Consider the following 12,269-nt stretch of genomic DNA (forward strand, 5'->3'; position numbering starts at 1 on the left):
TATAACATATACATTTTGAACAAAATCAAAAGTGGTTTTGAAAAGACCATCAAAATTGAGAGCCTTGGGATCCCTGGGTGGCTCAGCGGTTAAGATCTGCCTTTGGCTCAGGGCATGATCCCGGAATCCTGGGATTGAGTCCCACATCAGGCTTCCTGCATGGAGCCTACTTCTCCTACAGCCTATGTCTCTACTTCTCTCTCTCTCATGAATAAATAAAATAAAATCTTTAAAAAAATTGACAAGCTAGGCTGACGTAGATAAAGACAGAACAATCAATTTACTAAAATCAGGAATAAAAGAGAAGACATTAATACTGTTATCTCAGAAACTAAAGGCATTATAAGAAATGCTTTGAACAACTGTATATCAATGAAATAGAAAACTTAGATGAAAGGGACAAATTTCTAGAAAAATGCAAAGTACCAAAATTGACTGAAGAAGAATGAAAACTGTAGCCACCTTATTATACGTTAGAACCTCAGACATTATTCATCTTATAAAAAGTTTTCACATGCACACAAAACAGGTAAATATGTGAGATGGTGGGTGTGTTAATTAACTCGACAGGGAAATTCTTTTGTTGTATATATGTACATTAAATCATCACATTGTACACTTTAAATATCTTTGTATTTTATTTGTCAATTGTATCTCAATAAAGCTGAAAAATGAACAGCAGAGAATCAGAATAGATATATAACAAATAAAGAGATTGAAATAACAATCAATTTTTTTCCACAAGAATAACCCATAAGTAGATTGCTTCACTGGTAAATTTATCAAACGTTTAAGGAAGAATTAACACCAATCCTTTAAAACTCTCTCTATGTCTATCATGAATAATAAAATATTTTGGGGATCCGTGGGTGGCTCAGCGGTTTGGCACCTGCGTTTGGCCCAGGGCACAATCCTGCAGTCCGGGGGCTCCCAGCATGGAGCCTGCTTCTCCCTCCTCCTGTGTCTCTGCCTCTCTCTCTCTCTCTCTCTCTCTCTCTATGTCTATCATAAATAAATAAATAAATCTTAAAGAATATATATAAAAGAGAAGGAAATAGTTTTCAAATCATTCAATGAGGTCAGCTTTATCTTGATACAAAATCAAACTAAGATATTGCCAGAAAAGAAAACTACAAACCAATGTCCATTACATATATAGATAAAATTCTCAACCAAAACTACCAAATTAAATTCATCAACAAGTTAAAAGGATTATATACCATGTCCAATTCCTTAGTGATGAGACATGGCATGCTTTTCTCTGCAATCCAGAAGAAAAAGAACTCCACAGTCATCACTCTTATTTAATATTTTACTGGATACCATAGCTTTGTAATCGTACAATAAAAGTAAACAAAAGGTATACATATTGTGGAGAAAGAACTAATACTGCCCTTGTTCACAGATAACATGCTTGCCGATGTAGAAAATTCCAAAGAATAAACAACAACAGTAACAAAGTTCCTGGAACTAATCAGAGATTATCTCAACAGAATACAACATTAATATACAAAAGACAAATACTGTCCTTTATATCAGCAATGAACAATTAGAATTTGAAATTAAAAATATAACGTCATTTATATCAAGACCAATATGAAATACTTAAGTATAAATCTAACAAAATATGCACAGGATCTGTATGTGGAAAACTATAAACTTTGATGAAAGAAATCATAGAATATCTAAATAAATGGAGAAATATTTCATGCTGATGGATTTGGAGACTCAGTATTGATAAGATATAAGTTCTTCCCAAATTGATATATAGAATCAATGTAATTTTAATCAAAATCCCAGGACAGTATTTCATGGATATCAACAAACTGATTCTAAAGTTTTATGGAAAGGCAAAAACCAAGAATAACTAATGTGATGCTGAAGAACAAAGTTAGAGAACAGACATTACTCAGCTTCAATACCTACTATGAAGCTACAGTGATCAAAACAGCATTTTAAGAGAGAGAATGCGTGAGAAGGGATCAGGGGCAAAGGGAGAGAGAGAATCTTAGGTTGGCTCCACACTGAGCATGAAGCCTGACACAAAGGTCAATCTCATGACCCTGAGATTATGACCTGAGCCAAAATCAAGAATCGGACTCTTAACTGACTGAACAACCCAGGCACCTCTTGCACTTGAATTCTTATGGTCATTTTATTCATAATCATAAAAAATTGAAAGCAACCAAGATGTCCTTCCATAGGTAAATGGATGCACAGGTAGGTAAGTCCCTATAATGGCACATTATCTATAATAAAAAAGAAATGAGATATTAAACTCAAAAAGACATGGAGGAACTTCAAATTTGTATTACTAAGTAAAGGAAGCCAGACTGAAGGCTGTATGCTACATGATTCCAATTACATGACATTCTGGGTTAGACAAAACTACAGAGATACTAAAAAAGTTCACTGGTTGTGGAGGATTTAGGGAATAAGAAAGAGATGAACAGGGGAAGCATGAGAGACTTTTAGAATGGTGAAACTATTCTGTTCGATATTGTAATAGTGGATACATCACATTATGCGTTTTTCAAACTGATAGAGCCTGTAATACTTGTACAGTAAAACATACACTCTTACACATTTGCATTGCAATTGAACAATTATGTAAATAGATGGTAAAAGGTGGGAGCTAGGTTTCTCACTCTTGGACTGGACATTTATATAAGCAAAGAGAGAAAGTTATAATGATCCATGTGGCAATGGGTTTGAGATGGAGAAATCAGTAAGACTACACATTTAACTAAGATACAGAAGGTTGCATATAGAAATATTAATAGATATATGCACATACATGTATTAGTATACACACATATTTCCATGCTTTGGTAGTTGAGAGAGTCTAAAAGCAATGACACTCTAAAAGTAACAAGCACAACTGGTCCCAAATCTTTTGTCTCTAGTTCCACTCCCTAAATAAAAATAACCAGGGCTCTTTGGAGAAGAGGCTGATTTCAGCTGACTGATAAGTTTCCCAATGGCAAAGCTGGAAACATTTGAACAATAATATTAGTAACTTAGTAAATAAATATCCCAAAGTCCACACTTATATAAATGAATGATTGACTAAATTAATAAACAAGGGAAGAGACAGATTTCCCGTGCAGAAGAATTGCAATTAAATTATGTAGATACTCTACCCTGAAGAAAGGGGAGCATAACTCCCCTCCTCACTTTTTAAGTGTGGATTGTGCTTAGTGACTTCATTCTCAAGAGGAGAGGATGGAAAAGGAAAAAAAAAAAAAAAAAAGAAAGAGTAACTTCATAGGGAGAAACCTGACAAACTACTTCAGCCAAGTAATCAAAGTAAACATCAAGTCATAAATCATATTGATAAAATGTACCCTTGATAGAATGTGATGAAGATAGCATTTTACCTCTGTTTTCTTCCTCAGTCTAATCATGAGAAAAATATCTGAAAAAATTCTATATAAAGGCATTCTACAAGATACCTGACAAGCATCCTCAAAATTCCCATGGTCATCAAAAACAAAGGAAAATCTGAGAACATGTCACAACCAAGGGGAGCTTAACAAGGTATAACAAACTAAATGCAATGCAGTTTCCTGAGTGGGATCCCAGAACAGAAAAACAACATTAGATTAAAACTGAGGAAATCTATATAATATATACTTTAATACTTTAATAACTATGACTCACTATTGATTCACACTGATTGTAACAAATGTAGTTTATTAATGTAAGGTGTTAATAATTGGGGAAACTGTTGAGGGGAGCATATACTGGAGCTCTCTGTATTATCTGCTCACTTTTTCAGTAATTTTAGAATATTTTTAAAAATAAAATCTATTAATTTAAAAAACCTGTATGAAACCATCTACATAATATTCTTGAAAAGACAAAATTATAGAAATGGAGATCAGATTAGCAGTTGTGATGGTTAAGGAGGGAGTAGGGTTAAGAACAAAGTAGGTGTGGTTACAAATTGGCAACATAGGGCTGTTTGTGGCAATAGAGATGTTTTATTTCTTGCCAGGATCAATGACAACATCCTGGTAATGAATGATACAGTACTATGCTTTTACAAGAAGTTACCACTGGAGAAACTTGAGTAAAGGATACATGGAATCTTTCTTGATTACTTCTTGCAACTGCATGGGAATCAGTAATTATCACAAAATTAAAAGATTATAATTAAAAATAATAGTTTAGTTAGTTTTGTGTAGATATCTGTTTTTGCTGTTATGGATTATGGATTATGGACATTAAATGGAAAATACTTACATTAATTTAAATTAATTTGAATATTTTCTTATCTTGCCTGACATCTACTTTGTAAGCCCTGCCCTTTCTTGTTTTATTTGAAACTTAAAGATGTAGTTAATCCAAAGGAGGGATCCTATTTTCATAACCAGGCAAGGAGATTATATATAAAATTAGTCCAAATCCCGTCCCTTACCCTGACATAAAATACATGTCTCTTCTTTGTCGCTGACTCAGGGATCTGGTTCCCCACCATAATGCTGAAGTTGGGCAGATTCCCAAGATTGACTCTTTTGTTCCGATAATCAACCTTTTTCCAAGGTCTTCAGAGGCTAGATCAAGATTCCTGCAGACATTGGCCAACTCACAAAAACACAATCCTGTTTTCTTCTTTCAGAATATAAGGACCCAGAGATCCTACAGCCTTCAGTTGAAATTCAGACTGGTTTGGTGATATATTCTTTTAAGGGGCCAAGAGTAGTCCAACTTCCACTCTGCTCTGCTGGACATAGATGTGTTTTGATAGCTAAATTTATGAAATATAATAAGCTTTAACAAGCATCAAGTTTAGGGACACCTGGGAGGCTCAGCGGTTGAGCGTCTGCCTTTGGTTCAGGGTGTGATCCGAGTCCAGGGATCGAGTTCCACACCGGGCTCCCTGTGAGGAGCCTGCTTCTCCCTCTGCCTATGTCTCTGCCTCTCTCAGTGTGTCTCTCATGAATAAGTCAATAATTTTTTTTTTTTAAAGCACCAAGTTTAGTTAGCTTTAAAAAAGGATAAAGGGCTGGGCACAGCAGCAACATAGTAGGAGTATGTGATACCTAGGCTCAGCTTCTGATGTCCTAGTGACTTCATACTCAAAATTTGCTTTAGTCACAAGAAATCAAGCAATATATATATATATATGCAGATAACCTCAGCTCAAGGAAGGCAGGAGGCTGTAGAGTTCCATCAGCCTTTTCTACTAGTTACATAGCTTCTTCAGATGTATAAGACTAGCTTTCATCCCCAAATGCAGTTGCATATCATCAAAACTGGTTGTTCCTTATTCAATAAAAAATGTTGACAGTAAATTTGGCTCAGTAGATCATTGGACAGATTCTCTCTCTTTTTTAAAAAAAGATTTTATTTATTTATTCATGAGAGACACAGGGTGGGCGGGGGAGAAAGAGAGAGAGAGGCAGAGGGAGAAGTAGGCTCCATGCAGAGAGCCTGAGTGGGACTTGATCCCAGGTCTCCAGGATCAGGCCCTGAGCTAAAAGCAGCACTAAACCACTGAGCCACCTGGGCTGCCCTCATTGACCTTGTATTTGGTGTAGTAAGTTTTCAACAAGTCTGTAGTTTACATTATAAAGAGAAGAATCCTCAAACATCCCTAAAGCCAGAGAAAAAGATAGAGCAGAGATTTACCATTTTTCCCCCCAGATATTAGAGCAGGCTTTAAGGGGATGCTGCCCTCAGTGCCTGCAGACCTTTTATTTTCCAGCTTGTGATGTCAGGGCCTCAGTGAAGATGTAGCTCTGGCACGGGATCTGAAAGCCAGATTAGGGTGAGGACAGAGGTGGCCCAACATGGTATGTCAGAGCCCAGGTGAGTTGTGGAGAGTATACATGTGAAGAGATATTCCAGTGAGGTGTATAAAACCCCAAGTAGAGTAACAAGGAAATGCATTGGAGAAAGGTATCCCAGCTCAGGTTGACAAAGCCTGAGGGGAAGGCAAAGGAGTTATTCATTAGAGACACCATAGAGTAAGAGGTATCAGAGACTGAGCAAGGTGAGGATTGCATCTGTATGGTTGGCCTATCTGATAACCGGTTATATGTGTGCTGTGTCCACTGAGGGTGCTGGACAGTAACAAAACCTTAAGAGCAATGAGCATGCCTACTGAAGAATGTGGCTTCTACATATCATTCTCCATTGAAAGAAACCAGGAATCCTCAGAGAAATGCTGATTTAAAGGCTGGGCAAGAAAACTATAAGAAGAGCCTGGCCTCTTGGGCCAGAAAGCAAAGGAGTCTTCAAGTAATGCAGGTACATTAAAAAGACACTATGATCAGTTAAAGAGCTTCCCTATGACCAAATCAGAATATTTTCCTTTAAAGATTTTATTTATTTATCTATCCATCTATTTATTTATTTGAGAGAGAGAGCAGGAGGAGGAGTAGAGGGACAAGCAGATTCTGCTCTGAGCATGGAGCCTGATGCGGGGTTTGATTATACCACCCTGATATCATGACATAAGCCAAAATCAAGAGTTGGACCCTTTAATCAACTGAGTCACCCAGGTACCCTGCAACATTTTAAGGATCAAAACTAACGATGACAGTAATAGATATTAATCCATTGACAAAAATTGGAAACAATGAATCCATTCAAATATAAAAACTGAAAAGTTCAATGAGAATTAAGATATTCATATATTTTCAGTCTACTTCCCAACAGAATGATTATTAATTATAAGAGCAATAAGAATAACTTTACCCTGAAGAAGTCTCACAGGTACCACCTCAGTCAAATAATCAAAGTGAAGATCATCAGGAATGGGACGAGGTGAAACAATGAAAAGTTGCATTTAGAAAGATACGAGGTTACCTCTGTGATATTTGTTGCAAATATGTACATACTGAATCTGATCATGAGAACACATCAAATACACCCAAATTAAGGAACACACTGTAAAATATCTGATATGTATTTTTAAAATCATCGAAGTCATGGAAAAATTGAGAAACTGTTTGAGTAAGGGAAACTATAGAAGTAAGGTAGGGTTGTCTGGATGGCTCAGTTACTTGAGCATCCAACTCTTGGTTTCGGCTCAGGTTGTGATCTGAGGGTCCTGATATTGAAGCCCTGACTGGGGCTCCATGCTCAGCTCATAGTCTCCTTGTCCCTCTCCCTCCTCCACTGCTCCTCTGTTCTCAGTCCCTCTCTCAAGCAAATAAATAAATAAATAAATAAATAAATAAATAAACAAACAAATACATAAATAAATAAAATGTTTATTTAAAAAATAGTACGGTAACTAAGGTCATTATCTCTGAAGAAAGAATTACAGATGATTTTAAAGTCTTTTAAAATATTTTTACTATAACTTCTAAGTTCACTACAAAGAGCAAATAAGGCATACTTCCTGGAAATTAATAGAATAAAATATATATTAATAAATAGAACATTTATGAATAATTTAAGCAGCAGATTAAATTTAAGTAAAAATAAAAGCGCAATCTTTTAACTATTTACATATATACGAATTATAGTAGTAGGTTCAGAAACATCAGTGACATTGACATTTGAACTCCTCCAAGCTCCACTTTCTGTCATACTCTGGATGAGAGGTAAATATTTAAAAACTTAGTTTCTTTCTAGTTTCCTATGACTTGCACAGTGGTGGAGTGAGAAGACTAAACTTGACATTTTACAGATCATAGTGATAGACCAAGTAGTATCATGTTTTAAAGAGCTGAAGGCCATAGTGATGACACTGACCTTGCCACTCACCAATTCAGTCCTTGTGTACACGTGGTTTGATCTCTCTCCACACAATTATCAATCCTTTAAAATTTGTGGATGGGACCATGGTTGCTAATGGAATTCCTATATAAAACTGTTATTCAAATTTTAATATATGCCCATGCTATTTAAAAATATTTAGATTACTATATTTTAAAATATGTGTATAAATAAGATTAGGGAAAATTTGATTTATTATTTCAAAATCAAGCTAATATTTCAGCATAATAAAACTGTGTCTCTCGATAGTAAAGAAGCCATTTTCTTCATTTCATACAATGTTAATATTCTATTGACCATTACCAGTGACCTGGATTTTCTTTTATCCTGAAGAGTCAATGTTCCTATTAGTTATGTAACTAGTTGAAATGTGTTATGTCATTGCAAATGATCCAAATACTGGATTAGGATTTCTTAACCATGTTTGAAAATATTCTCACTGATAAATTCAATTTTCTTGCTGTAAAATTATTCCAATAATTTAGACATTTGCTAGTATTTTTTTGAAGTATTCTTCTTTTTTTAAAGATTTATTTACTTATTTATCCATGATAGACATAGAGAGAGAGAGAGAGAGAGAGAGAGAGAGAGGCAGAGACACAAGAGGAGGGAGAAGCAGGCTCCACGGCGGGAGCCCGATGCGGGACTCGATCCTGGGACTCCAGGATCGCACCCTGGGCCAAAGGCAGGCATCAAACCGCTGAACCACCCAGGGATCCCAAGCTTTTGCTAGTATTAATAGGTATGTATAAAAGAGGAAAAAAGAAAAAAGGCTATAGCTGAAAGATCTATACAATTTCCTATCACCATTCTTTTTAAATGAACTTGTTTATGTACCAGGAATATAAAAATATTAGCACTCTGCCTCTGGAATAAATACTGATGATATCCAAATTCCCTGGCCCAATTGTCCTTCTTATTTAGATTTCTTAGCTATTTGGAATTCTTTATTTTGCAGCACACTCTGATCAATATCTTTGGACCTTTTTTAATTGCATTTGAATTTGTTTCGCCCACTTTGATTTTCAAAGCCCTTTCAGGATATTATTTTTAGAAAATCATGTGTTCACTTTACATTCTTATATTAAAGATATATGCTCCAAAAATCTCTTCCTGAGACCCCCTCTTCCCCCACTCCAAACACTGGCCAAATCAACAGAATCTACCATTTGGCATGTTTAACAGTTTTTCATTGAAGTATTTTTATCTCCCATTTTCATCTTCCTGTCCAATCAGTTTGCTTTTCTCCTTCTTATTCTTTGAATGTTAAATGATCGTTATAAAACCTAGAATAAATACCACTTGGTTGTAAGGTATGATTTCCTTGATGTATTTGTTGGTTTTGATGTGATAAATTTTTGTTTAGGATTTTTATATTAATGTTCATGGAGATATCAGTCTGTAATATTGATTTCTTGTAATTTATTGGTTTGTTTTGGTATTAGGGTAACTCTGGCCTCAAAGAATGTGTTAGGAATGTTCCCTCTTCTTTTATTTTCCTGAAAGTCATTGTAGTGAGTTGGTTTCATATCTTTCTTAATGTTTTGTAAATTCACCATGAAACCATCTGGGCCTAGTTCTTTCTGTCTTAGAGGGATATTATTAAGTGATTAAATTTATTTAACATATATTAGCCTATGCAAATTATCTAGTTCTCCTTGTATAAGTTTTGGTAATTTGCATCTTTCCAGGAATTGGTCCATTTCATTTAAGTTATCAAATTTGAAGTCATAGAGCTATTCCTAGATTCTCTTACAATCCTCTTATGGGAACAATTGTGATAAGCCCTATTTCATTTGTGATATACTAATTTGTAACTTCTCCACCTTTTTTCTTGGTATTCTGTGATATGGACTGAATTGTGTTATTTTTAGTTTTGGCAATTTCTCCTGACATGACTTTAAGCTCATTAATTCTTTCCTCAGCCATGTCCAGTCTATTTATGAGTCTGTCAAAGTCATTCTTTTTTTCTGTTACATTTAATTTGATTTCTAAAAATATTTCTTGATTCTTTCTTGGAGTTTCTATCCCTTGGCTTATGTTACCTATCTGTTCTTTCATGCTATCCTCCCCACCCTTTTCAAAGAATTTATTTATTTATTCATGAGAGACACAGAGAGAGGCAGAGACACAGGCAGAGAGAGAAGCAGGCTCCATGCAGGGAGCCCAACGTGGGACTCAATCCTGGGACTCCAGGATCATGCTCTGGGCTGAAGGCAGGCTCTCAATGGCTGAGCTACCCAGGCATCCCTCTCCCCCCACTTTTTTAAATGAAAGCTTAGTGTATTAATTATAGTTGTTATAAATTTCTTGTCTGATAATTCCAACATCTCTACTATACTTAAGTTTGAGTCTAAAGCCTGCTGTTTCTCTTCCAACTATTTTGTTTGTTTGTTTTGCCTTTTAGTATGCCTTTTTTTTAATTGAATGAATGTTGGCCACGATGAACCAAGTAAAAGTAAAAGAAACTGAGGTAACTGAATCTTTAGTGTCAGGTTTTATGTTTATCTGGCTAGAAATGGGACTATGTTTACTCTGCTAAAACTGTAGGTATCAGAGTATAAAATTTTCTCTAGTGTCCTTATTTTCATTTTTGTTATCTTTGTATTTCTCTAGAGATTCTTTCTTAAATAAAGCATGAGTCTTGAAGCTCTTTTCAACTGTATTCTCCTATTATTATACAGGGACCTATTTGATATCATGGGGAGGTGTGGGGGGAGGGGAAACATTCTATATTTGTATAAATAGTCTTGGTCTTTTTGTGGGTCTATGGGTCTAGACTGTGGTATCCACAATTCTTCTCAGATTTTATTCTTCCCTTAGATGAGACACAAAGCCTAGAGAGGCTTAATCAGGGTATTTTCATTCTAGCACATTGGGTAGGTTCTGATAAATCCTACATCGGCTAATATCTGGTAACATAAATTCACTTGAGGTAAGTATTTTCTTAGGGAGAATATAATACTCTTTATGCCAAAATGATTATTTTCCCCTCCTCTGCCAGATGCATGAAGGGATTCTCCTCTAATCCTTACTGGGATAGCCTGGTGGGCCTCCTGGAGGTAAAAGTTTATATAAGAATGGGAGTTTCCTAAGCCAGACCTCCAGGAGTTTTTTTTCTCTCTCAAGTTGGTCTCTACTTAATCTCTAGCAATTAGCTAATTACCTTTTGATTGTCCCTACCAGGTTCCAGCTGAAACTTCTGTTTCTGCTAACCTCTGATTCTCTGTACTCACCTATGTCTCTAGTTTTTGGGGCAAAAAGATTGTTTTGTGACCTCATTCTCTAATGGATCTAAAAAGAATAGCTAATTATCAAATATTATTATTATGGTTTCTAAAGTTAGGGTTCTACCTTAGAGATGAGTATTCAAATCTTTACAGATGAATGATACAAAGTCTGGAATTTTCCAAATATCCGGTAGAGTGGGGAGGAGGGCAGAATGTGAAAGCATACAGGTGAAACATGAATTGACAGTAGTTGTGCATGGATGCCCAAACTCTCTACTTTTGTTTTGAAATTTTCCATAATTAAACTAAAATAAAAATTGTTTCAAATTTCAGAGTGCCTGGGTAGCTCAGTTGGTTAGGTGGCTGACTCTTGATTTGGGTTTGGGTCATGATCTCAGGGTCATGAGATCAAGCCCTGCACCCAGCTCTGTGCTGGGTGTGGAGCCTGCTTAAAATTCTCTCTCCCTCTCATTCTGCCCCTCTCGCACCTTTCTCTCTTTCTCAAAAGCAATTGTTTCAAATTTCAAGATAACAAAATGATATAAACAACTGAAAGAATATATTTGCAAAAGATATGTCTAATAAAGGACTATTACAAAAATATTCAAAGAATTCTTAAAGTTGAACAACAAGAAAACAAACAACCTGATTAAAAGTGGGCCAAAGACTTTAACAGACACCTCCACAAGGAAGATATACATATGGCAAATAAGCATAGGAATGTGTGTTCCACTTTATATGTCATCAGGAAAATGCAAATTCTTTTTTTTTTTTTTGAAATGCAAACTCTAACAATGAGATACCACTACACACCTATTAGAATGACCAAAATTTGGAATAACAATATCATATGCTGGCAAAGATGTGGAGCAACAGAAACTCATTTACTACTAATGGGAATGCAAAATGGTACAGGCACTTTCAAAAAGATTGGCAGCTTCTTTTAACACTAAACAAACCCTTACCATATGATCCAACAATCACACTCTTTGGTGTTTACCCGAAGGATTTAAAAATTTGCTCACAAAAAACCTGTACACAGATGTTTATAGTAGTGTTATTTATATTTGCCAAAACTTGGAAGCAACCAAATGTTCTTTAGTAGGTGAATGGTTAGAGAAATTATGATACATTCAGACAGTGGAATATTAATTAACATTGAAAAGAAATGAATTGTTGAGCCATGAAAAAGAATGGAGAAACCTTAAATGCACATTAATAAGTAAAAGAAGCCACTGTATGATTCCAACTATATGGCATTCTAGAAAAGACAAAACCATAGAAACAGTTAAAAGATCAGTA

This window comes from Canis aureus, chromosome 18 (assembly GCF_053574225.1).
Source record: "Canis aureus isolate CA01 chromosome 18, VMU_Caureus_v.1.0, whole genome shotgun sequence".
Classification (NCBI taxonomy): Eukaryota; Metazoa; Chordata; class Mammalia; order Carnivora; family Canidae; genus Canis; species Canis aureus.